Raw genomic sequence first — 25,314 nt, forward strand, 5'->3', positions numbered from 1 at the left:
ACAACGATTTCTTCTACTCTTTAAAATATTTTCTTTACTATTTTGGTGCAAGACGAAGAGAACAGTTATCGAAGGGAAAAAGTAAAACAAACTGGATAAGAAGACAGAAGAAAGTACTACCTTACCCCCAACTAAACCCCATGAAAAATAATAAACTTTAGGCATTAGTTGTAAAAACAGCCAGCAGAAAATTTTGGGCAGTAGTGCTTTTTTAAGGTGACTATGTTGTCATCTGAGCTTACATCAAACATGCTCTGGCATTTTTTCTCATGGTGGATCTTATGTTCTCATTCTAAATGCCATTAAAAAGACCCCAAAATTCTTGAAACTTCTCATAACTAATTCAAGTAATAAGACAGTCATCACACTTTTTTCAGTGCATGAAAGGCTAAGAATCCTATGACATGACATCTGACTTTCTCAGTTACCTTTTGCCACCTACTAAGAAGCACCTGCTGAGCCTGTGGAGGTTTGCAGGCCACATGGAGGTTCTGCAGGCCACTGGCTAAAAGCCACCTGTCTACACAATCCACCACAGTTGTTGAAAACATTATCAGGAAGGGGAAAAGGATCTTTTCCTCATAAGCTGTTTGTCCCTCACAGTAACAAAAGCGTAACACTCAAGAGTTTCACTGGAAGTTGCTAAGAAATACCTTGTGATGGAAACCTCCTTGTGTTCCCGGTGCAGGAAACCAACTAAACCTCGTTGCTCCACCTGTTCCACTTCTGTTAAACAATTCTGGACCTCGTAGCCAATTCATGAGTAAGAGTGACACTGACCACTGTGCTGAGGACCTGGCCAAGGACAAATGAAATGCTGTCCTAATACTCGAATACTTCTTGAAAGCTTCTCTGTTCTTCCACGTGCCTTCCACTGGGCCTCCACACAGGAGATGACTCCGAGCTCACTGTGAGCAGGAAGCCCAAGCGTGGAGGAAGTCTGTGTAAAATCCAGAGTCTCACTTCACCACCACTGTCCATTTTCATGAATGAAAAGGGCAAAGTCAGTAGGGGAAGCTGGGCCCTGTCACAACTGCTACCATGCAGTTTGTCCTCTCTCTTCAAAGCATTGTGGATCTGTGTTCGTTTTCTTCAAGGATAATCATTCCTATGTATTAAATCAGCCAGAGACATGGTTTCTAATGTGGTTAATTTTTTAAGACGGCAGAGCTTTATGCCTAATGCCTCATCTTGCATTTTCAAGAGCTATCTGAGAAGGTCCGGACCTTTAATAACTGATCTGTGCATTTGAACCGCATTCACTAGTGACTCTACCCACAGGACAGAAAAGGTGAGTGGCTGGGCTCTAACCCCCCAGCTCAGCTGCACAGGCCAGCGTCATGTTACGTGTCCCACATAGCCCTGGTCACACCACTCTGTCTTGGGCTCCATTTGCCTCCTGCAGAACATGGGAAACAAGAGTGAAGATGCTGTTGGTTTAGAGCAGGGGAAAGCTGGAAACCTAAAAATACTACACTTATTAGGAAGGCGTAGGAGAAGTAAAGGGAGTTAGGATATTCTCCCTCCTTAAAAGACCAAGTAGTCCCACAAGCAGTGGAGTCCATGAAGGCTGGTTTCTTGTGGCTTTGCCTCTCGCAAGTAGGTGACCGCATGCACAGTAAGATGCACATTCTGAGCAAAGCTAGCCCCGCGCTGGGAACACTCACAACGGCTCGCACCCCAGTGTGCTCTCACATCTGTGGTAACACGGGCAAGCCTTTGCTTCACAACGGTCACTAATTTCTCTCGTTGTCCTATATCCAACTGCCTGTTTGACAAAACATGCTAGGAGTTCGAGGACTTCGTGATCTCAACCCGTCTGTTCAATCTAGCTGGAGCTGGCCAGTAGATTCCAACATTACTGCAGGGAAACAGAGAGAGATAGCATGCTCCAGAAAGAAAACAAACTAAAATATCTGTCTTGGCCCATGAAAAATTACGTTGAACTGGCAAAAAAAGGTAAACAAATGGATCTGATGTTAAAACTCGGAACTGCAGTGCCAGTTCTGCAAGATTCATTAGGAGGTTTGTTTTACTTGTGCTGGTTACTCTACTTAGGCCCAGGGAGGTTTATTTTACTTATGGTGGTTTGAAACACAGCTTTACTTTTACTTACTGTGAATTGCATTCTGCTTATGAATAATATTAGGTATTTTTTCTAGGAAATTAATTTGTAATCCTTCCTCCATTCCATTTCTTAAACACATCCAGTTTACTATTGTAACTTGTTTGTGATATTACTAAATTGCAACTACAGAAAGTGGGACAACATTTTGTTCCTATGCAAGACAGGAAAAGTGTATCTGTAGACTTAGGTACAGATAACATTCAAATCTGCTTCAGATGACACAGGACAAGTAGGTGTCTGGGGTTTTTGGGGAGAGGTGAGATAGAGAAAGGGTTTTTCCCCTGGAGGATCGAAACAAGATATTTTCCCTTAATGTGATTCATAATATAAGACAGATAATGACAACGTCGGGAACAAAGCTAAGTTTACAGAACATTCACAATGTTGCATATGGCTACATATGTCTTATCAATTTTGGTGAACAGAGTTTGTAAACAGAAAAAACACCCAAACCTCTAATTTATTTACGATATTGTACCTCTTTACATACACACGCATGCACTAACATGGGCTGTAGTGCAGTCTAATCTCTCCAGCATTTATTCAGACCTAGGACAAAACTGCTTTCAACCTGCAAATATTTGTCATGACAAAGCTAGCACTCAACAGTCTCATTTTCCAGCACCTACCAGCGTCAATTTTAATATTATACTGTCTTTTCCAACATTCCTCGATCTTACACCTAGAGTTTCTCTTCAGGGTCTACAGCTAGTGACTGCAACACCACATAACTTTCCTATCACTCCCATCCTGCAGAAAATGAAAGTAACCCTTCAGCCAGTCTCTGCAGGATGACGGAGGTTTGCAAGGAAACCAACTGCACAACTTTCTTTCAAATGGGCAAAATAGACAACATCCTGCTTTCAGTAACTGCTATATTACTATAAAAAGCCAATGATCATTACTTAATTGCTTTAAAAGAAGTAGAGCAATGTCTAAAAAGTTACAAACACACCTCCTTGTACTAGTCCCTGGACTCATATTTTCTGCTAAAATGCACGTGCCTCAACATCTAGGTATATATTTAAATTTAATGCAAACTAGATTAATCAACTTCAGGCTTTAAGCAAAAATTAAGAGATTTTGAAAGTCAGCAAGGACCATTATGCTCCTTTAGGCTTATGCTAATCCATATGATAGGCCATACAATTTCAGCCTAGAATCCCCTCCATAGTGGGAATCATCCTTCCATTGCGTATGAGTGAGTAGCATCAAGCTCAAAAATTTGCAGCGTAGCATTTTCAGAAAGACATCAAAACTCTATAGAAAGATTTTGTCCACCCGTGAATGTACTACTTTCCTAGGTCTCTCCACAGTTATTACCAGGATCTTCTCATTATCATTAAAACAAACTGTTCATCACTGTGAAAGTGAATTGTTGCCCCTGCTCTCCGAAGTTCCAATGAGTGTGCTTTTCATCAAGCATTGACACACATTTGTACTACAGAAAAATGTTTAATTAAAAAAAAAAAGTATTTCACTCTCATTTGAGTATTTTTTCAGAAGAGCTTTCCACATATCTTAAAAACTTCCTTAAATTAACTTTTGTTATTTAATATTTGTGTCTTTGAAAAGTAACAGCAGCTGATCTGCACACAAAAACATAAGATATTTTAATTTGTTCCACCTTTTTGGAGCATTGAACATTACTGACATACATGAACAAACAGACATATCCACTTCATATCCCATCAACATCATGAGCCACCCACTGGAAGTGGGAAAAGACTTGTAATTTGGGGGTTTTCCTGCATTATAAGGTTTTGCTGCAAACTCTCTGTCCAAAATGAGCCAACAAGGTTCTTTCAGGCCCCAAACCATTTATATGCTTAACTTCAGGGGCTTCAGGAAGTGAGCAGACTGCTCAGATTTGCAAGTTAAACACCCGCACAGCCAGAACCATAATCCAAGCCAGGCAGTGGTACCACTATTAACTGTCTGGAGGAGCTGAACATGTCCTCTCTGCTCCTCCAGCTCTCCCTCTCTTTGTATTTCCAGGAGCAAGAAGAAGGATAAATGGGCCTTCTACTAATTGTACTTATCACCTGTTAGTCACAGCAGTCTGAAAGGCAAGCTGACACATTCACTCATTTTTACTGCTTCCAGTATTTACAGTATTATTTCTCTAGGACTGTGAAGTAGCTGCCAATTCTTACTAGAATGTGGCATGCAGAAGCTCATGTATATGAAAAAACATGATCAAACAATATGCAGCTCATTAAAGGAAGTTTACAACTCCATTCCCTGCCCTAATACTTTGTTTTTATCTCCTGGAAGTATTTACCACACCACCTGATTAGGTTGAGCTGCTTATGTATTTTGAAAATATAAATTATGCCATCAGTCATTCATTGTATGACAGTAAACTTGCAATTACACAACTCTGCAAGCTCACGCAGCGCACCAAGGCAGGCACAACCCAGCCCCAAGTGTCAGCACAGCACAAGACTACCCAATCTTTACTGATCTTAAAAGAAAACTGGCAATGAAACAGCTCACGCTCTGAGGAACAAAGCTTGGACCGGCTCTAACCCTGCACCAGAGTAAGCAAAGCCATGTCTCTCCAGTTTACCTCTGCAGGCAAGGTGAGAGGGAAGCGCTGGCAGAGGAAGGAGTAGCTGGCACACTTTGCTAGGTGTGTAACAATGCTACCTGAAGACTCATCTCCCAGAGTTGGGCATCTATGCTGAGAAGTTATTGGACCCCAATCCTATGTTAAAACCTACTGTCATTCTTTCTCTTCCATTTCCTCCAGTTTGCTTTTGAGCTTACACTCCTCACACGGAGGAGCACTGAGGATTCAGTCCTCCACACATGTGCAGGAGTGTACATCCAGGGTGTCACCCTTGGCTGCCAGGAGCAGGATCCAACTCTCTTGGACTGTGATGCTCAACATAATTTGCCTTACAACCACTGGGAGAGACAGGCAGCTTAAGGACCTTGAGAAATCTACCCTTAAACTTTTACATTCATCCTCATTTCTACCTTTCCTATCACACTTAAGAGGAAAGCCTCTCCCTACACAAAACTGGCAATAAAGCTTGTAGCAAACTAGCAAGCAGAAAAGTAAGAAATTACAGTGTATGTATAATATTCACACTGCTCAGTATTTATTTCCAGTCTCACATATCTGTTGTAACACAATTAAACAATTCCCCCAATGCTAAACAGCTGGTTTCCTCTCTGTTGGCGTGATACACTATCTTAATTCACGTGATACTGGATTCGCCCAAGGCTGCAACTCATTCAGAAAGCTAGCACAAACGCCATGTCCTATTTAAGATCCAAATGAGGCTTTAAAACATTAGCCTAAATCTGTACAAGCCTTATGCCTGACTCCTTCAGAGCAGAAAGCATCATCTGAGCAAGCCTTTCTGCCCTCAGAAGTCCCAGCCTAACTGGTCAGCATGAGTGGCAGAGACAGGTAACCGCAGAGGATTGCTCTTCTGCATCTCCTCATGATGTAGAAGGGAATTGGTGATTGGTCCCGTGCAGATCTGCATGGCGCCAGCGATCTATTTATACAGCTCTAGCAGGCTGAAACTCTGCATAGAAACTGCAGCCATCTCTTGAGCTCTCAAACTGAAGAGGGGTGGATGTCTCTAATTCTGACTCCCATGGTGTTCCCTACAAAAATGACAATCATTTTAATTTTGCGTGGGGGAGAGCTGCTGGTGTGTTTTGTATGTCTTTCTCTACACCAGCTTCAAGATTCTTACACCCCAAGGATTATCAGCTTTGTCACTGGGTTTTAGATTCCACATCTGTGGTTTATAATATAGCCAAGTTAAATCCAGGATAACACTTCTCCACTAGGTCCAGTTAGTCAATAGACACTGCGACTTTCTCTCTTCTTGTTTTCTTAAACAAATGACAATAGTAAAACAACAAAAAAAGTCATTTAGAGTCATACTATATCCAACTGTCATTTGTAAGACTTTACTGTATTATTAGTCAGAGCTTCTGATGACAATATAACCCACAAGACTGAAACCTGAGTGGTTTATACATGTCATCAGAGCCTTAGATAAAAATGCCACCTTAGAAAGTGGGAGTATTTAATTTTTTATAATACTTCTGTACTAGTATAAAGCATTCACTTAATTTACATCAGAGATTTATTTTCTTAAGGTATTTGTGTCTGTTTGATCTTTTACAAATATCTAGTTCTGTTCTTCAGATCTAATAGTGCTGAGTACTTTGAAGACGTTTTGCTAGGACTTATTAATTAGAATTCCCACAAACCTTTAGGGTTTGGGTTTTTTGTTTTTCTTCTTTTCTTCTTTTTTCCAAACCAGGGCACAGCGTTGCAAATGCAAAATTGCAGTCCCCTGCCTCTAAATACCAAATTATTTTTATGAAGAGGCATGGGTTAGTTATGTTACTTGGTAACAGCTGCATGGCGTAGTGGCTGGTACTAGGTATCTGTACAAACACATATCCACAGGCTGTAAAACAAAAATGGACAAATTCTCAGTTTCTGTAGAACAGCTAAACCCCAGTGAAAACTGGCTGTGAACGAATGCTGTCACTCAAATTCATCACAGCCATAGTCGTGCAAATTACAACTGGTTATAGAGTATTAGTAATTACATACCAGAACTTGATTACTGACTTTCCTAGTATTGAAAATGCTCACAAAAATGGAATGTTATGAGAGCAAAAACACATTAAAAAAAAAGGTCACTGGAATGAAAACTGGAAGAATCAGTTTTATGGTAGTTTTCCATTAGCTCGTATTGCTCCACTGCAGCTTCGATGTATTCATGGATGCATGCATGCACATGTATGCACACACAATTTTGGGAAGCAGAGGACAAAGCAAGAAATAGGTTTTATGAACAACCAAAGAAGTAGAAATTAAAGAACTGATTCAGCAAACCAATTAAGCACATGATTAATTTCTGTTATCTTCAGTGGAGCTTGACTACAGTTAAAGTGCTTTGTTGAATCAGGGTCCTGAAAACACAGTGCTCCTCAACCCATTCATCTGATCACAGCTTTAGGTGAAATAAAACACTTGAAAGGGACTACAGGTAAAGAAACGCTCAGGCTTAGCAAACTAAAGCCTTGTAGGAATTCTACTACTTAGGAAAAACCCCATAGTGGCTTCGTAAATTTTCATCACCTCTAGCAGTTTTTGAATAATGCAATGGTCTTTCTGGCAGCTTCATAAAGCTGTAATCCGCACAAGAAGTTCTACAATGTCTCAGCACTTCCTGGGGACTCGGAGCAGTAGGATAGCCTTGCAACACAAGCAGAGATTAATGATTTTCTAATGCACAGTAATAAATAATGTATCCCCCATAGTACATAAATTAAAGCTGTAATTCCATCCCAGTTCTGTGATGACACCAGAAGCCCAAGATGGAATTTCAGCCTCGTTATGACCACTCACGATACGCATTATTCCTAAAATTATGTTCTGAGAGTTGATAATGAACTGAGAAGTTCTGAAGGCATTACCAAAAAGAAGTGACGTGTAATTACAAGCAGAAAGCAAAATTATTAAGTCAGATATTGCTTGCAGAACTTGTTAAAGTAAGCAGTAAATCTCATCCCTGAAAAGCCCACTCAGCATATTCGTAACAAGGCAAGCAAAGATCACTACTACTATCAAAAAAAAATGAAAGTTGTTCTAGTACCACAGAGCAATGCCCCCATCATAGTAAACGGAAAGAAACTATATGTTAAAGATCAGGTTTGTACATTACAGAGTCCTTAAAATGCTGAATATAACTCCTCCTACAACCATGCATGGTATTTCACTCACAGGTCAAACAAGTATCCTACAGGTAGACAATAAGAAGCATAAAATATCAGGACAAAGTCACAGTATGTCCCAAATCCGCATTCCTATTCCACAAGAAAGCTACTGAGCAAAGCAAAATGCTCATGATGACAAGTGTTTTGTCTTTCTGATGAATATATATATATATATATATACACACACACACACATACAGTTTACGCACTGTAAACTACCTAAAAAATTTTCCATGAAGAACATGGCCCTAATATTTTTCCTGCAGACAATTTCAAGAAATCTTACGAAGACTCCGAAGGCGTTTTACAGGTCTAACAACAAGCATTTTAATGGAAGTAAGTTTAGAAGTATAAAGACAGAGAGCCAAAACAATCATCTATTTAGAGTTAACTGGTATAGTCACCCTGGACTTTGGTTATCAATTCCCATGATTTTTAGCAAATCCCGCAAGATTTCAAGTAGGTCTGGAGCCAGTTTTCTTTCAGAGACAAGAAGAAAGTAACTTTCTGACCATCTTACACAAACAAGGCACAAAACTTTGCAGGATCATCCATGGCCTGGAGTTCTGAACTTTTTTGCATGGTATTATTCACAAATTTATCCCCCACCCCACTCCCCTTGATAATGTGAGACTCTAAGTCACACTCACTCTTCCTTGCTCTTCCCCCCTTGGGTTTTTAGCTTACAGAGCTGTAAAGAAAAGTAAAGAAAGGGAAGCCTGAAGATTATGACAAAAAGTCAAATAAATCAGTGCAGGAAGTCAATATTTTTAAAAGCTGAAAATGTTTAAGCCTAGAGTTAACTGTTTTTGAATATCTGACGCTTCCCCACAAGCCACCAGATTATTTGTTCCTTACCTCCCAACTCTTCCTCTTTCCACTTCCCCTTTTTATAATGTTAGATAGTGTTCAAACCCGAACACCTGGACTTATGTTTCCTACATTCATATTTGAGCACCTTAACAGCAATGGTATCATATTCTAGAGGCCACTCACCTGGAGATACCTAGTGATTTTTCCATTCTCTTTTAATTACTCTGATAACCAGCAAAATTTAAAATCTGAATATAACTATTTATGTGCCTGCCTCTGCATTTAAGGACACATGTTTTCCAAGAACCCATTTTCTCCCCTTTTGCCTTTTGCAACTATTCATACAAACAAAAACTATCAAAAATAATGAGAAAAGGACAAAGAAAGCAAGACAATCAATGCCTAAAGATCCTTGCCTCCATGGTATCTCTAGAAGAAGCATATCATCACCTCTAAATAGCAACCTGAAACCTACTCAAGGGACTTACGTAAGTCGTGACTCAAGAACTGAAGCAATGAGTGTCAAAACATTCAAAGACACAGTACCCTCTGCTCCTAGTAGTAAAGGAATAACTACTGAGAATATGAAAAGGAGGTCTTTGCACTGGAGAAAAACAGCAGCAAAAACTTCTTAGAGGTCCACAGAATCACAGAATGGTTTGGGTTGGAAGGGATGTTTAAAGATCATCTGTTCCAACCCCTCCCCTACCATGGCCAGGGACATTTTTCACTAGATCAGGTTGCTCAACGCCATGCATTCAAAACCATCCACACAAGCTAAGCTACACACTTTAGTAACAGCAGTAGACTACTAGAAAACCTACAACCAGATGCAGTCTTGGAGGTTTCCTATGTCTCAAATAACTGATGTAAACTCCAGAAAAAGCGATAACCTAACACCCAATGTCTGCCTCCATCTGCCTTTTACTAGGGACTCAGGCAAAGAGATGGTTTTCTCCAAGATCTCTTAGCTAGTAGGTTAGAGTGCTCGTGAGATAATTTTCATAAGGAATGGCAATCTAACATACAGACTAAAAGGTGACCCTGTAAATAAATGTCAGCTGCAAAATCGAATACCTCTCCTGGTCTGAGCTGAACAAACACTGCTATATTGACAATGTAAGTAAAATACTGAGAAGAGAAATAAATCTGCAATGAAAAAGAAAGAAGGAGAAAACCTCTAGAAGTAAGTGACAGGGAACATGAGGGGGAAAGGGCACATGGCAAACTTAGATCAGTGCAACTCTGACCAATTCAGGCTCTTCCCATGCTCATCACTGCACCATCTGTGCTTAAGTATAAATGAAAGGGTTCCCTATCACATTTTCTTTCTTTGTGCAAACATCATATTCACATTTATATATTCTGAGGACTATGTGACTTATTGATTCAGAAATTAATCTAAAATGATGCTTATATAATACACACCATATTGATTCACAATCTCATTGTGCCGGTCATAAAAATACATTCTAGAAATTGTTGTTCAGAATGCTTTTCTTGCAATCTGGGAATTACATTACAATACTTGCACTCTAAATTTAAAGACATCATGTACACCAAAGTCTGAGCACTAGCCTGTTCACCGGTTTTCCCTCCTTGCTCATTAGCTCAACACACAACACAAGACATGGGCAAGGACTCACACCAGCAGCAGTGAAAATTTCAGTACCTGTAACCCAAGGAGGGGAGCAGGACTTCAGAACCGTGTAATTACAAGAAGAAAAAGTATGATTAAAGAGTCCCTATTTCTGACACAGCACAAGTCAGAAGAAACACCAGCACTTGTCACAATGAACAGTGTGGTGAGGACTTCCCCAGCAATTCCATACACAGAGATGTGGGCTTTTCACCACAGAGAATTCAAATTTCCCTCCTGAAAAAATGAAGAAGAAGGAGGAAAGAAGTCTTTTTTTACAACATTTTAAAATTATTTAACTCTACTAACTTAAAAATACTCATTGCCAATGAGTTACTGGGTTGTTCCAATACAGGCATTAAGAATCCAAAAGCAAAAGCTCTTGCTGCCCTTCAGATTACTGGTGGTGATTTCTTCCTGACAAAATATAGGACAAATTAACATACTGCTAATGCATACTGTGTTAATTATTCTGAAGTGCCATGTAGTAACCCTGATGGAAGTTCAAACAAATTGTGACAGATACAGATAGAAACAGTATTATACGTAGTTTAAATTCGTATTCTGTCAAGTTTGCAGCTACAGCATGTGACGACTGCATTGTGAGGCTGTGTTACTGCCTAAAATGATCTCACGTTATGCTATTAGATTAAATACTCCCATGAGCTAAAACACTGTAGAGGGGCGAAGCTCAGAAAATCAATTTCAACACTGTTTTGTAAACTTCAGTATAGCTCCAATTCTCCGTTATTGATACCAATTCAATGAACCACATTTACATCGTAAGCACACACCAGGCTTAAAAAGTCAACTGGTTAGTGCACAGTGCCGAGAGTGCCGTAGGGAGGGCAGACACTTACAGACAACACGCTGCCAAAACAAAGCTTTAATTTAGAGGAAAAAATTCTGGCCTCCGGAGCTGTAAGAACCGCCCCGAGATAGGAACTGGGAGTACATGGATAAACAGAAGCAACGCTATGAGTCTAAACAGAGTGATTTCCAAAACTTATCCTCCCACGGCTTCACCAAAAAGCCGCTGGGTGAGCTAAGCAGCAGCAGCCAATTGCTGTCAGGGACTCCTGCAGGGCCCCGAAACCGGGCAAAACCCCGCTCGCTGCTCAGCCCCACTACCCAGCACACCCAGGCCCAGCCTACAGCCCGTGGGTCACAACGCTGACCCCCAAAACGCCCCAATCCATGAGCCGCCTCACCCCAGGGCACCTCTGCCTCGGCTCCCGCAAGCCCACAGCAAGTCGTGGGGCTCAAGCGGGGTTTGATACCGAGCTTCTCTGAACACAGCAGATCCCAACGCAAACGGTGGGTGGACCACCAGAGGAGAGCCAGGGTCGAACCTCTGCAGCTCACGCTTGCCGAGGTGACACAATGCACGCCTGAACACATACACACCTAATCATATAGACCGTACATATAAGCTCTCACAATAAAAACTCGTTCGTGTGCATTTACAACATACAGTCTTATTTTTTGGTGTTGAAGTTTTGTTGCCTCCCCCATGCTCCCAGAAAAAAAAAAAAATTAAAAAAATCTCCATTGGATTTCCTCAATCATTAACCATATTAAAATAATAAACATTCTGGCACCAACACTGTTTAAACAGCCTTCTCTCCACCCAAAATCCACTGGCAAATATTTTCACATATAAGATGACCATCCCACAACCCTGCTTTTGAATGCTAATCTAAACTGAGTTCTTCAAGCCAGCATGGTAAAGAGTTACTCTTTGGGAGGGGGAGTGCAGAGAAGAAATGAGAGAGGGGCCTTTAAGATGAAATAAAAATAGACTCCCTTGATCCCACCATGACATGGCCCAGACATTCTCCCTGTGGGGGAAGAAAATGTTTCTTACTGCAGTGAGAGTTTTTATAACATTTTCTTCTTTTTTTTTTTTTCCCTGTGCAACTTTGCTTCCTGAAGAATGCTTTATATAAAAGACATGACATTTGGCAACCCAGCTCTGCTGCTTTGTGAAATTCTTTTGGCAAGTGCCCTATGTGCTGACTGCATTAAGCACATCAGTTTATTTATTTATTTATTTATTTAGGCAGAAGTCAGAGGGAGCAAGCCATACAATTAACGCACAGCACAGCACTGCTTCATCCAAAAAAACGGGAGAGGAGCCAGGGAGGGAGGAGCCAGAGCCTCTCCTTTTGGGAAACCTCATGATGGGAGAGGAGACAGTTCTCCGACCTCAAAGTGTTGCTGCTGCTCTGGGGCATATGCAGTGATTCTTGGATCTCAAGGCATTTAGCGAACATCAATTAATTAATTAATTAATTAAGCCTCAATTCCACAACAAAGGCAGGTATCATTACACACCTATTTTGCATATGGGTAAAACGAGCTGCCGAGTAAACCTAAGCCTGTACCGACCTTGCCCGGTGTCCCGAGGCAGGAGGTGCACCACCTCGCTCTTGCGGAGGTGAGGTGAGAGGCACCTAGCAAGAACCGGCAGGAGGGCATGGCACCGGCCCCCTGCACACCCACGCTTCCTCCCTCATGCCCCGAGTGAAACCAGAAAATGGAGAAGTCTCCACACACCACTGTCTTCCCAAGGGCGCAGCCACGGCGCATGACTGCGAGGCACAGAGACCTCCACCGATAAGCACCGACCTGCTTTGCACCACGTCACGTTGCCCGTGACGTGCCTCAGCGCCATTCGCGCAAATCAGAGACAGCACCATGTATATATACCATCTGTGGTCATGTTCTTGCAAAGGGAAAACCTCCAAGGGTCAAGGACTCTAGCAAGCAACCCCTTTTTCCTACTCAGATGCCACGTGTTGGGCAGGAGGGCCATACATTTGTGGTTTGGAGTTATGGAGCATATTACTTCAGCCTTACAAGAAAACAAGATGCTTCTCAGAAACAATGGAATATTTTGCTTATGATCATGATTAGCCCCTTTTATTTACACCAGGGACCAACAAAGCTTGGCAGCACACCACCAGGGACACCAAGCAACAGCAAGTTCACAGAACCATGAAGTTTTCAAGCTGAATAGGAAGGAGAAATGGGAACGGGAGAGGACATGACATAGCTGCCCAGAGACCGAAGCCAACAGCTGGCCAGTCCCACAAGCCTGAAAGGGTAAAGCTTCTGCTCTTACCACATATCCCCTGATATTTTCAGGCCAAACTGCTAGCAGCGAAGGGCCCGATCCATCCAAGGCATTGTTCAGCACACACACCACGAGGGAAATGCTGGAACATGGTCTGGTGCTTTCAATGGGAAGGAGCTACCAAGTCTCTAAACAACGTGACCCCCTGCAGATTGGGTACAGAAAACACTTTTCTACATCTCAGAGAGGTAAGACAGGACTGGAGAGGCTGCTTGACCAGGTGGTGCTGCTCCAAAGGCTACATCCAAGGGCACAGACAAATCTATAATGCACTTAGCCTTTGGAAAAGTTTTAGCAGCTTGGTCTAAAAAAAAAAGTTACATGTTTAACAATGGAAAGTGTTTTCTACACACAGGTCTAAAAGAGACAGCTGTGTGTTCTCATCATTTGTGTGCACCCTGATAAAAAGTCTAATTTTTTTCCTAGAAAAGAAAATTGACATACCAATCTAAACCTGCCTAGTGTTTTGCTAGAATATGAGAAAAACTTTTTTTCTTTTTTAAATAAAAAAATCTGGCATTACACCCCCTTCCTGTTCTAAAACTTTTTCCTAGATTTTCTGTCGTTCGTTTCTAGGCCAATTTCTATGATATCAAAGTAGTTATCACAACAGCAACATACAAGCCCAATTCTACAAGATTTATTCAAGGCAAACAGGTTGCTACCAGACTGCCTGTTTCAGCAAAAGTTTGACGTGACCAAGGGCTGAGGACTGTAAGACACAGAACTCAGCATCAGTTTAACTGTACAGCAACCTTTGCCAACCATCTGTCCTCAGTAAAGCATATATCAGGCTTTCCTTTGAAAAGGACTTAGGGATCTCAGCAGTGAAAAGGGCCAAACGGACACAAATCTGTCCACAAAGAAATCACTGGCAGAATTCCCCTCACCTGAAGCAAGGAAATACCAAGCGTTCAGTAGCACAAGTCGATCATTCTCTTCAACTTGGAAACAACATACTAGCACTTCAAGTGGGGATTTCAAGCTCAGTGTACCAAGTTACCGACTGCCCACGCAGGATGCAAGCCTTGGTCTACAAGCTGATTCTGGAAGTAGAGGCCAGAAGCAAGCAAGGGAAACCTCAGCACAAGTGTCTGAAGCCGTGGACTCATTAGCCCAGCACGCAGGCAAATTTGAAGTCAAGAGGCTTTGGATCCATGTGCATATACTACACATCAAGATACATGAAAGATGCACATGATCTCCCAATGCAAAATTTCACACCAAAACATAAACAAACATGCTTTTTCTTTAAACAGAGGAAACAATTAAAAATAAAAAATATTCCCCACCAAACATATCTGTGAAGGCAAGTAAGAGGAACTAACGTATTTTAGGACAAGCCTGGCAATCTCACGAGCCTCAGGTGCACAGTGCAGAGATGCTATGAAAGACGAAATTACACAGCTTAAAACTTAGTTGCAGGTGGTTTACTTGAAGGGAAGGACAAGATTATGACAGAGGGACAAGACTTGGAGGTAAACAGTAGGATAGGACAGAACACATGAGAGAGGGACAAGACTACGTTGGTTTTGGCTTGACACTTGCCAAGTGAAAAAACAAGTGTGAGTCATAATAAAGGTAACTCAAAGTGTGATGTGACTGCAGTGGAGAACTGAGCAGACCATACTGCATGAGTCAGCAGCACAGATAAAAAGGGTGATAAGAAGCAGCAGATGGGACATGTCTTTACTAAAACAATGCTGCAGGACACAGGTCTCCTTTGCTCTAATGAAATGGTCGTGCCAAGCTGCCATGCGCTGGCTCGTACGCTCGCGATCCCGTGAATCAAAGAACGCCGTGCACAGAGGTTAGAAAAGCAGTAGGCAAACAGGTGCAGACAGATCCACATGCAAAAAAGCACAGAAAAGCAAAGCAACAGCACCCCCCCCCCAACACGCACACACCCTGACGAGCACCCTGGGACACCACCCCCAAACGACTCGGGCAGCGGGGTGGGGAGGAAGAGAAGAGGGGAAGGAAGCTGTTACTGGGATCATGGCATTCAACCTGGCCGACAGCCAGTTCTGCTGTTCCTGCTAGTCAGACTCTGCCTTCCTGGTGGGCGCCGAGGGCGGGAGTCTGCGGCACTGCAGCCCCCCCGGCCCCCTTCTGCCTCCCCAGCGTGCACCTGCAGAGCCGGGAGGCAGCCGCAGCCGCACAGCTCATACCCATCTTGAGAAGGCAAAAGAGCAGCTGGGGCTATTTGTGGAGCTATGCTCCAGTACACCTGCAACTCAGGCTTAAAGCTCCATCTTTTTGTTCAGGATTGCAAACCCCGTTTTGGTGCGAGATCGGAACATTTAGCCCCGAGAAATCAAGCACCATGTTCTTGGGAAGCAGAAACCATACAGCCATGTGCAAGGCCACATTACCTGCAAAATGCAGCTGCTGCCCTGACCACATAAATGACCTGCAACGGTGGTTCTTCGCCGTCAGGATCCCTACTCACTGCACTTTTGAACCTGGTCAGGAAAGACAACGGCCCTCTGTCACGAGCTCAAAAGCAGACAGAGACATAAGGCAAAGCTCAAATCGCCTTTCATCTCACTTCTTGGCTGAGGTAGAATTATACCCTGCCTGCGAGGGGCAAGATGGAAAGTAAAATGCTCTATTTTTAGACACAAAATCCTGCTTCATCAGGTTCATCTCATTTCTAAGAAACAAACCTTGGCAAAGGTCTGCATTTGAGGGGGATGAAAGATGACTTGTTTCATTTTCTTTTAGTGCAGCTCATAGCATGACTAGCATAAATCTAAGCAAATCTGCTTTAGCCACATATACGTGCCAGCTGTTTTATTTGAGAGAGATAGTCCCTATATTCTAGCTATATATATATATATATATTTCATTTTTCCCAATCTGTCCTGCCAAAATAAGCATGTTGTGTCCAAGTATTTCAATGGAGTTAGAAGGTGTGTCTATTCCCCTCACTCCAAACATCCTTATTTATAGATTTCAGAAGTTGGCAGGTATGCCGAGGAAGAGCAGTTGCTGAGCCTAACACACTCTGCACAGCAACAGATCTGTTTTAACAGATTAACAGGCAGAGAGAGAGAGAGACAGGAAAGAGCTGTACTTTCCTTCTTTACACATGTCCTTGCTTTCAAACGCAGCTTTACGGAGATAATGACAGTAACTGTGTGTCTAAAATAAAGCTGGACCGAGAGCCAAGGCTCATGCAGCCCCACTGACAGCAGAGCTTGGCTCTCCCCTTTGGTCATGCACTTTTCTAACCCGAGCGTGCGCCTTCCAAGAAGTAGGTAGAGGAACTGCTCTCCTACGGACATCACGAGCATTAGTGAAGGGGGAGGGCGGTCAGCCTGTAAGAAAAACAGTGAAGTTAGTTTTCATTTCCTGTCGGTTTTAATCTTGTCTAGAGGCTTTGCTAGCTGCTACTTCCATTTTCTGGCCTGTCTGCAGAGGAACTGCTTCTTCACTCGTTCGCAGAAGGTCCCTCTTAGCTGCCTGCAGTCCGTGTCTCTCGTACTCCTAAATCCACCCCACCCTGCCCACCATTCGCTGGCTGCAGCAGCAGTGAATCAGTCTGCAGCCACAAATCACTGTGTTGGCTTCCCCCTTGTAGCTCTATAAACAAACATGCCCCTGATTACAGCTTCCACTGGCAATCTTTTTTAAAAAAAAAAAAAAAAAATGCACAGGATTCATGGAAGCTGATGCACAACTGTTTTTTTTCACAGTCTAATCTTTCCATTACCCCTTGAAGGGTCTGGTCATGCAGAAACACCCTTATACCCATTTTACTGCTGGTTTTCACACTCCGTGGGCTGTTTGATTTTCTCTGAACTCATGATGCAAGTGCTTCTATATATTCAGCAGGCAATTCCTGAAATGCACTGCTCAATTTGCATGTGGACGTAGAGCGCCAACTAACCCGAAGACAATTAGCAACAAACTGTGATCAGAACTCAGACTGAGGCTCAGCGAGGACTGCCTTGTCCTCAGCCTGGAGAAAGCGCTGCTCCTACGTAACTCCCACTACGGGGCTCTTGGGCCCTCAGCACGGAGGCTGCTAAGCAGTGACAAATCGATGACAAACCATTACTGATAGTTCTGCAAAAAGGTTCCTATGGCTCTTGGCCACAGCCCCCTGGCAATATACACACTTCTGCACATCCGCTTTCAAAAGGAGCCATTACATGCACTCATCCATCTGACCAGAGATGCAAGACACAGCTAGGTGAGGGTGACACCCTGCATCAAAGGTGGCCGAGGATGGGTGTCAAGCTAGGAGAGCAGAAGGGAAAGATATACGTGATAGAGAGCAGAGCTCACGTTGCTAAGAGTTAACCAGCACAGTACGTGCCAGGAGCAATAACTTCTCCCCCTGCATGAACCGTGACCAGGAGCAATGCCAGCGAGTGTGCACAGCAAAAGAAGTCATGGCTAAGAGAGATGGAAGAGAAGGAATCACCTGATCCTCCCCCCGGTGCACATCTCTGAAGATTTATCTCAGCACCACATCCTTAATTCCTTGCCCAGTTTCCAAGAACTGGCCTTTCATAGACACGTTAGAGAAAGAAAATGAGTTTGTCTAGTATCTTTACTTCCAGCTCATGTTTGCAAAGCTCCCTCAGAAGAAAACTGCCAGACTCCACAAGCGATCAGTGTTATCACACTTGATGCATATGTGCCTTGAGCTTGCTGCCCCTCCTGGGACCAACAGCCATCACTGCAGCCCTGAAGGGATGGTGGCACTACTTTTTACTAAAAGGTAAAGTAGCGTTTTGCTTGCCTTTTCCTGGGAGAGATTATGTAGAATGTCAGAAAACAAAATTACTAACTTTATTCCTAAGATCTCTCAGCAGTGCTCAGCCTCACCTCCTCGTTTACAACTGGATGAATTTGAAAGGCAGAGTCACTTCTGCAAGATCCAAGAATGTGACTGGGAACACAACAGCAAAGCCCCAAACCCCGTTCCTCTCCTCTGTCTGCTGTGCAACCCTCTTCTCTCCCGCTGGGCACAGTGGAGCTAGGTCACCACCTTCCACATACAGACTAATATGCAAGTGACTTCTCTCTCATGCATTTATGTATGTAAATTAAGACATATTTTAAACCAGGTTGTGATGATCCATATTACGTACAAATACTGCATCTATCGAAACCATTTGAATCCAGCTTTTTTTTTAAGTAACATTTAGAGAAGGATGTGTTTGCTGCTGAAATCTCGAAGCAAATCAAACCTTGGAACTGACAGCAGTTACTGACTACACTTCTTAAACCAGGACTGACTGACATCCTACATCAGCCTGCAGTAGCAGTCTCTTCTGCCAGGCCAGAGAGGGGGTATCGTCATCATTTCACTGCATTTAGCAGGCTGAGTTAAATACTTAGCTCAAACATCAGAAAGGAACTGGAAGTTGTAAAAGTAAGAAAAGAGGAGTTAAATAATTCCTTAACGGAAGTCATGTGCAAGAGTTCACGATCTATAAGTACCAAAATTCTTATCTACGATCCTGTGACCAAAAAAAAAAAACTTTGACTTAACTACAATTAACTGTTCCTTTTAAAAATGGCTTAATTTTAATGCAAAACAAGTTTAATTTTTTTTTCTTTTTTCCCTCCTATTTCCCAGCTCCTGTTTTAAGGAAGCATTTAGTTATGTGACAGAAATGTTGCAAAATTTCCTTTTTGTGCATTTTTGCTGAACATTTATTTTCACGTGAATGTAGCCTGATACAAGTCACATGCAAAAATATAATCTAGTAAACAGTGAACAGAAAATGCACCACTGATTAAAATAAATAAATAGAAAAATTAGAGACCCACAGAAATCTATGTTGGACCAGATTACTGGTGGAACATCTGTAGAAATATAATGTAGTCTAAGTTTAAAAAAAGATATATAAAATTATTTCAAGTACTGAAAACATTCCCTTCTGTAAGGACAATAACTAAAAAGAGTAAATGCAAAACAAGATTTAGAAGCTGATTATTTTAATAGTTTTCCTGCTTGCTGATTTTAGTCACAATTGAAATCAGCGATTTAAGTCCCCCTGCAGAACCCTCCACAGGAGGAGCAGTGCTGATTCATTTCTCATGAGATGGGACACTCCAGATCATGAAGAAGAATGTTAGTTTGCTGATGCATGGCAGATACACTGGGGCAGACACAAATGCACTCTAGTATTTCAAATTAAAAAAAGGCAAGAGGCTAAAATATATGCACATATGTGCACGTGTGAATGCATGGCCTCATTTTGTTATCGTGCTCCATCACGACACAGACCAGCACAGCAGCAGACTAGGAGGAGGGAGCTTTTGCAAAGAGGTAATGGCCAGCAACTCTTGAGTGCTCAGGGCAGTTCTTCCAGATGCAGAAGCACCAGGACTGGCTCAGCAGCAGGTTTCTTGGCGTAAGCACAGCACTGCGTGGCCAGAGCTGCAGGGCTGGGGACATGAACGCGTGGTAATGCCTGACCGCTCGGGGTTAGCGTGGATCCTGCCAGGATTACGATAAGCCTTGCTAAATCCGTGCTGGGCACGTGGTGACTCTGCACCATCCTCCACCAGTGCTCCTAGAACCAGGATGACAGCGACAAAACATCCCTCGGGGCTGTCAAGCCGGGAGCTGCGCTGAGCCAGAGACAAGGAGCCTGGCTGCTCTCACCAGACCCAAACTGCCTGGCCCTACCTACTCAGGAGTCCCTCCTGTGGGTGTCCTGTAGCACCTCCACCACCCAGGTTGTTCCCACAGGCTATAGCAGCACGGACCTCCTCTTCCCTGCCCTGCACAGCAACGAGGACAGAGAAAGATGTGTTTCAAAAAGAAAAATACTTTTTTGTTCTATAGCAGAAAATGAGTTAGAAGGCTTCAGGGGACCTGCAGAAACTTGCGAAGTCGTGGAGGTGATCCTCCAGTGAGAACAAAAGGAGGAAAGCATCCATGGGGACACCACAAGCCATTTCTCAAGGGAGGAGGTTACACTACAGGGAAGAACCTCTCCTCTTCCCTCGTGCCACCCCCATACACTGAATGGCAAACGCATGGGGAGATGTAATCACGGTGGCTGCAGGAGCTGCCAAAGTGCTTTTTGGCTTAAGAAGCAAAGGACAAATTTGAGGTTTGTTCTTCAATTGCTGCCTCATGCACTTAATGTAACGAGACCACGGAGAAGAATAACTCATGTATATAGATAGCAATGAGGTAATTAAAGCCTAGTTCTTCTCAGCCTGCTCCCCGACTCCACATAAAAGAAGTAACAAGTGCACGAACATCTAGGTTGAAAATACAACATCATGCTCTAGTGTAAAACTCCCGTGCCTCATGGAGTACTGCTGGCTTTACTACGGCCACGCTATGTATTAGCAGGTACTGATTGTGTTTGCACAAGATTTCAACAAGCTGAGCCAACCGACATCACTTCCTCTATTTCTGTATAGAGTAATATATTTACAGGAACAGCCTTTTGAAACATTCCAGTAAAATTAGCTTACTCACAGATTTTTTTTTTTAAACTAGAACAGAGAGCAGAAGGATAACATCATCATCGCTTTTTGTGCATAAATCAGCTGTCTATTTACCACTGATACGTTGCAATAATGAATTCCACTAACTTCTGAGTTATTTGTTGGGTTATTAGAGATGACCTAAGTTCACAGGATCACCAAAAAAAAAAAAAAAAAATTCCTTCATTATTTCCTGGGAAACGACCTTCAGAAGCATGTATTCCACCTCCTTCCCCAAAGCAATGCCCAAAATATTCCCGGAGGAGGCTTATCTGTTTTATAAAAACCTCCAGTGATGATGCTTCCATGACTTTTTCAAAGGCAAATAATTGCTTATCACTTGAAAGCTTTCTTAAACATTTACCCAAGTCTTGCCACCTTCAAATTAAGCCCATTTCTTCTCATCCTAACCCCAGCAGTTGTACAGTTTATTCCCTTCCTCCCTGTAGGAACCTTCCACATACTTGAACACTGCTATCATGTCTGTTACTGGCCTTCTCCCCTGTAGACTAAACAATCCCAATTCTTTCATCTTCTTTCCCAGGTCATGTTTTCCAAATCTTTGATCATTTTCACTGCCTTCTCCCTGGATGCCATCCAGCTGGCTCTTGACTATGTTGTGCCCCAAACTAGATGTTGAGCCACTTCCAACACTGAGTGAGTAAGACAGGTTATTTCGTGCCTTTTCTTTACACACCCCAAAACAGTGCTTTTTCGAGGAACAGGGATGGGGAAACTTTATTCCTTGTATGACTCCCACAGCCTCAGGTCCACGATCCCCTTCAGTCTCAGATGCGCTGTCCTGCGCACACGGATCAGGCCCGGGAGGAGTTGAGACGGGGCTCTTCTCCACCGGCGCTCACGACGGAGCTGCAGGGTCGCCAGCTCCAGGGTTGGAGCCAAAGCAGGCAGGGGAGGGAAGGAAAAGCTGCCCGCTCAGCAGAGCACTGGCAGCCCAGCTCCCAGGGGACAGGAGAGCAGGACATGCTGCAGGCTGGTTTTCTCTGGTGGTCTGGGAACCAGCTGTGATTTTTAACACCCTATTCAACTAAACCAGGCCAAACTGCCTCCAGCACAGCCCAACTCTAGCTCACAGACCTTCTTCTGTAGGACCACTATTGAGTCAGCCATTCCCCATCCTGTGTCATGCAACTGGATTTTTCTATCCTTGGACAGTGCTTCTAAGTTTGTATCCTGGGTTTGTTTTCCCCAAACCATTTCTCCAGTTAGCCTGGGCAGCTCTGAACTTTAGTCCTGCCCTCCAAGGAGCCTGCAACCCCCCTCCATGCTTCTTATCCTATGTAAATTTAATAACTGGTCTCTCTGCTCCATCAATCGTTTCAATAATGAAAACAATGAGTATTACCAAAGCCAGGACAGACCCCTGGGGAATCTCACTCACTCCAGTCTTGCAGTTTAACAGCAAACCATGAATAACTACTTCGAATAGTGCCTATGAAATTCTGTGCACCCACATTAGAGACCAGCCGACCAGACACACAGCCTGCTTCAAAGAAAGCTGTGTTAGAAAGCATCCAGAGCCCCCCATTAAAGAGGGACTAATTTCTATCAGACAGCGAGGTCCAACTACATTGTCACAGGCGCTGTTGGAAAGTCTTTGCTAAACACTGCCATAAAAACGTAATGCATGCTGATAAGAGGAATAGGAGTTGATAACCAAGCTTTAGGATGACAGGAAGAACTTCATCTTACTGAGATAGCAGGACCCTGACTTTGCTTCCAGCAAGAGAGAAGCTTGGAAGAAGCAAACTGAAACGCAGTATAAAAATGACAGGAATTTTGTACCTGCCATCAACAGCTGCTGACTTAGGAGTTAAAGAAGATACTATCATAGAGGTGTGGGTTTGGGGCTTTTTTTAATAAAAACAAAACATTTTCTTAGCTGTTCCAGATGTTTTTTGAATCGCATTCCTTACTGCTCCCTAATAGCCTATCCTGCTCAGGGATCACAAACAAGCCAGCCAGACAGCAAAGACCATGGCTCCCAAAACCCAGATTAATGCTTTAATCAACCGCTGAAAGCAGCCCCAGCCCCACACCAGCACTAGGAGAAGCAAGTGGCAGTGGCTGGTGCCTGAAACAGGGAGAAAGGGTAAGTTCCATGGAAAGTGAAAGGTGAGGCAGCTTTCCAGCACTGGCTCCCTCTGCTTGCCAAAATAGCAATGCCCTGCCCACGCCTCACTCTGACTTCTGCAGAAGATGCGCCTGCTTCCCAGGAGAGTTTACTCTCGCAATGCAGATGTGCTTCACTGAGGCAATCGCATTCTGTTGCGTAATGTGACCCGGAATTAAACAGTATATGCTATTTGGTGCATTTTTAAAATGTAAACCAGAAGTTACTGCGGAGCTCAGTGACGCTGCCAAGAATGTTAGCGCTATGATTTTAGCAGGGAAGAATATATCATATCCTCCCTCCTCCCACAGCTTACTCTTGAGTCGTAATTTTGCTAAATCCTTTTGTACTTGTAAGTAAAATACAAAGTCACACAACTATGTGACTTTCATTTTGATCTTTGCTGACTGTGGGTATCATCACCTCAGGACCTAACGCAGCCACACCAGCAGAAGACACAGGGTAGCTCTGAGAAGAACCTGGCAGGTGACTGCACCAATGTGCACAGAATTGAACCATTCACCTCATGTCCTACGGAACTGGGGTAAAAAGAAAAAAAAAAAGAAATCAGAAACAGAACCCACAACTAACCATTTCCAGTCCCCTACATGAACCGGAAGGAACAACACTGCAGATGCTGAGGCATACTTTGAATATGAATATACATACATTTATATTCTTCTTATAGTTTCCAGGAGTTGCACAATGCCATTCCTCTTTATAGGAATACAGGTCTTTTCTAAAATATATTATGCATAACCCAGTTTTCCATAGCAGGAAAACTCACCAAGGGAATACTATTTGCTCATACCAGAAATGTATCTCAAAATTACAGTAATTTATAGCCTCACTTTCATTGACAAATGAAATAATATCATTCTCTTTTGACAAATATCAGTACACTGAAAAAGTAATGAATAAATGCCTATAAACAGGTATCAAATAAAGCCAACTATCAATCACTGCAACAAAATTTTAAGTAAATCATACATTAAGTAAAAAAAGGCTGAAGTAAAAACAAGCCATATAATCTGAAATCAAAACAAAAATCTATCATGCCAAAGCAGAAAAACACAATTCAGAGCACTAAAATACCACAACCTGTTAAATGACCAGTCATCTAATTGTTATTTGTAAAGCTCCAAGTATGCTAAACGAAGCCAAACGTAGAGATTCAGTGAAGTACTTAGGCATGTGCCAAAGTACATCTGTACTTTAAAAACTTTTTTTTATGTGACAGAGAACTTCAAATTCTGGAACTGTTCATGCACACCTCTACGATTTCTTTTTAAGAGACAGAAAATACTCAGAAAGCGATCTGCACCGTCCACATTTTAGTATTACAAATCAAATCAGCATTCAGGCTAAACTGAATACGTATTTCTGGAGACACATCAGAAAGAACCCCAAGGATTAGTCCTAACACAAAAGGATAAGGGAGTTGCCTGCTGTCATCATGCCAATTTTACAGAACAGAAGAGTTAGCAAATGAGGCATGAAAAGATGTGAGCAAAGAAACTCATACCTGCAAAAAATGCAGCAATATTAGGTGTGCAAGAAAATTACAGTAAGTAGTATCAGGCCCAATCACAAGAAATGCTGACCAGCTGAAAGTCCTTTTGGCCTCAGCTGGAAATATGTAGCACCCTTAAGGCTAGTTAAACTTATAAGCTGTCCTAATTTAATGCTATAAATTAAATTTGAATATTCAGCACTTAACTTTTTAAGGCTCTGACCAATCTGAATCAACGCTAAGGCACCAGCACTAACTGAAGCTCTAGCTACATCAAGAAAATCTTCCCGTGTGCCTCCATTTCTATCTGTTACTGTAAAGGATACAGTTCTCTCTTTTTTTAATTCCTTATAGTAATAGTAGCATCAAATGTACCTATGTTACTGCTTTAGGGAAAGCTCAAAAGCTCCTGTTTTGGGCTTTGAAAATCTCTTGTTAATGCAGCTGGTGGCTTTCAGAGTGCAATGACAAAGGGAGAGCATTATTGAAGCGCGTGGGTGCATGCACACATGTGCAGGGAAAGTGAAGAAGAAAGAGGCACACATTATATATTGTAATTGTAATGGCAACTAACCACATTCAGTGCAGATGGACAGTCATGTTATGAAAACGACACAGTTGACTCAATGCTACCACGTTTAGCAAGGTGGGCTGACAGGGTTTCATATGGCAAAGGCTACCTCTGGAGGAGGGGGAAAGCTGAGGTGAGG

The 25,314-nt window shown here is 42.7% G+C and overlaps 1 protein-coding gene and 1 long non-coding RNA gene across 6 annotated transcripts in view; one reads left to right on the forward strand and one right to left on the reverse strand.

The window, feature by feature from the left end:
• The window catches only part of ATXN1 (ataxin 1), a 226,459-nt gene that overhangs the window by 170,436 nt on the left and 30,709 nt on the right, over nt 1-25,314 (reverse strand). The window lies entirely within an intron of this gene.
• Nucleotides 14,828-18,499, forward strand: LOC104835287. Its single transcript, XR_774720.1, has 3 exons — nt 14,828-16,047; nt 17,325-18,219; nt 18,314-18,499. It is a non-coding gene; the product is annotated as an uncharacterized LOC104835287 (long non-coding RNA).

The sequence above is a fragment of the Haliaeetus leucocephalus genome, unplaced genomic scaffold, assembly GCF_000737465.1.
Source record: "Haliaeetus leucocephalus isolate CR32 unplaced genomic scaffold, Haliaeetus_leucocephalus-4.0 Scaffold373, whole genome shotgun sequence".
NCBI classification, from domain to species: Eukaryota; Metazoa; Chordata; class Aves; order Accipitriformes; family Accipitridae; genus Haliaeetus; species Haliaeetus leucocephalus.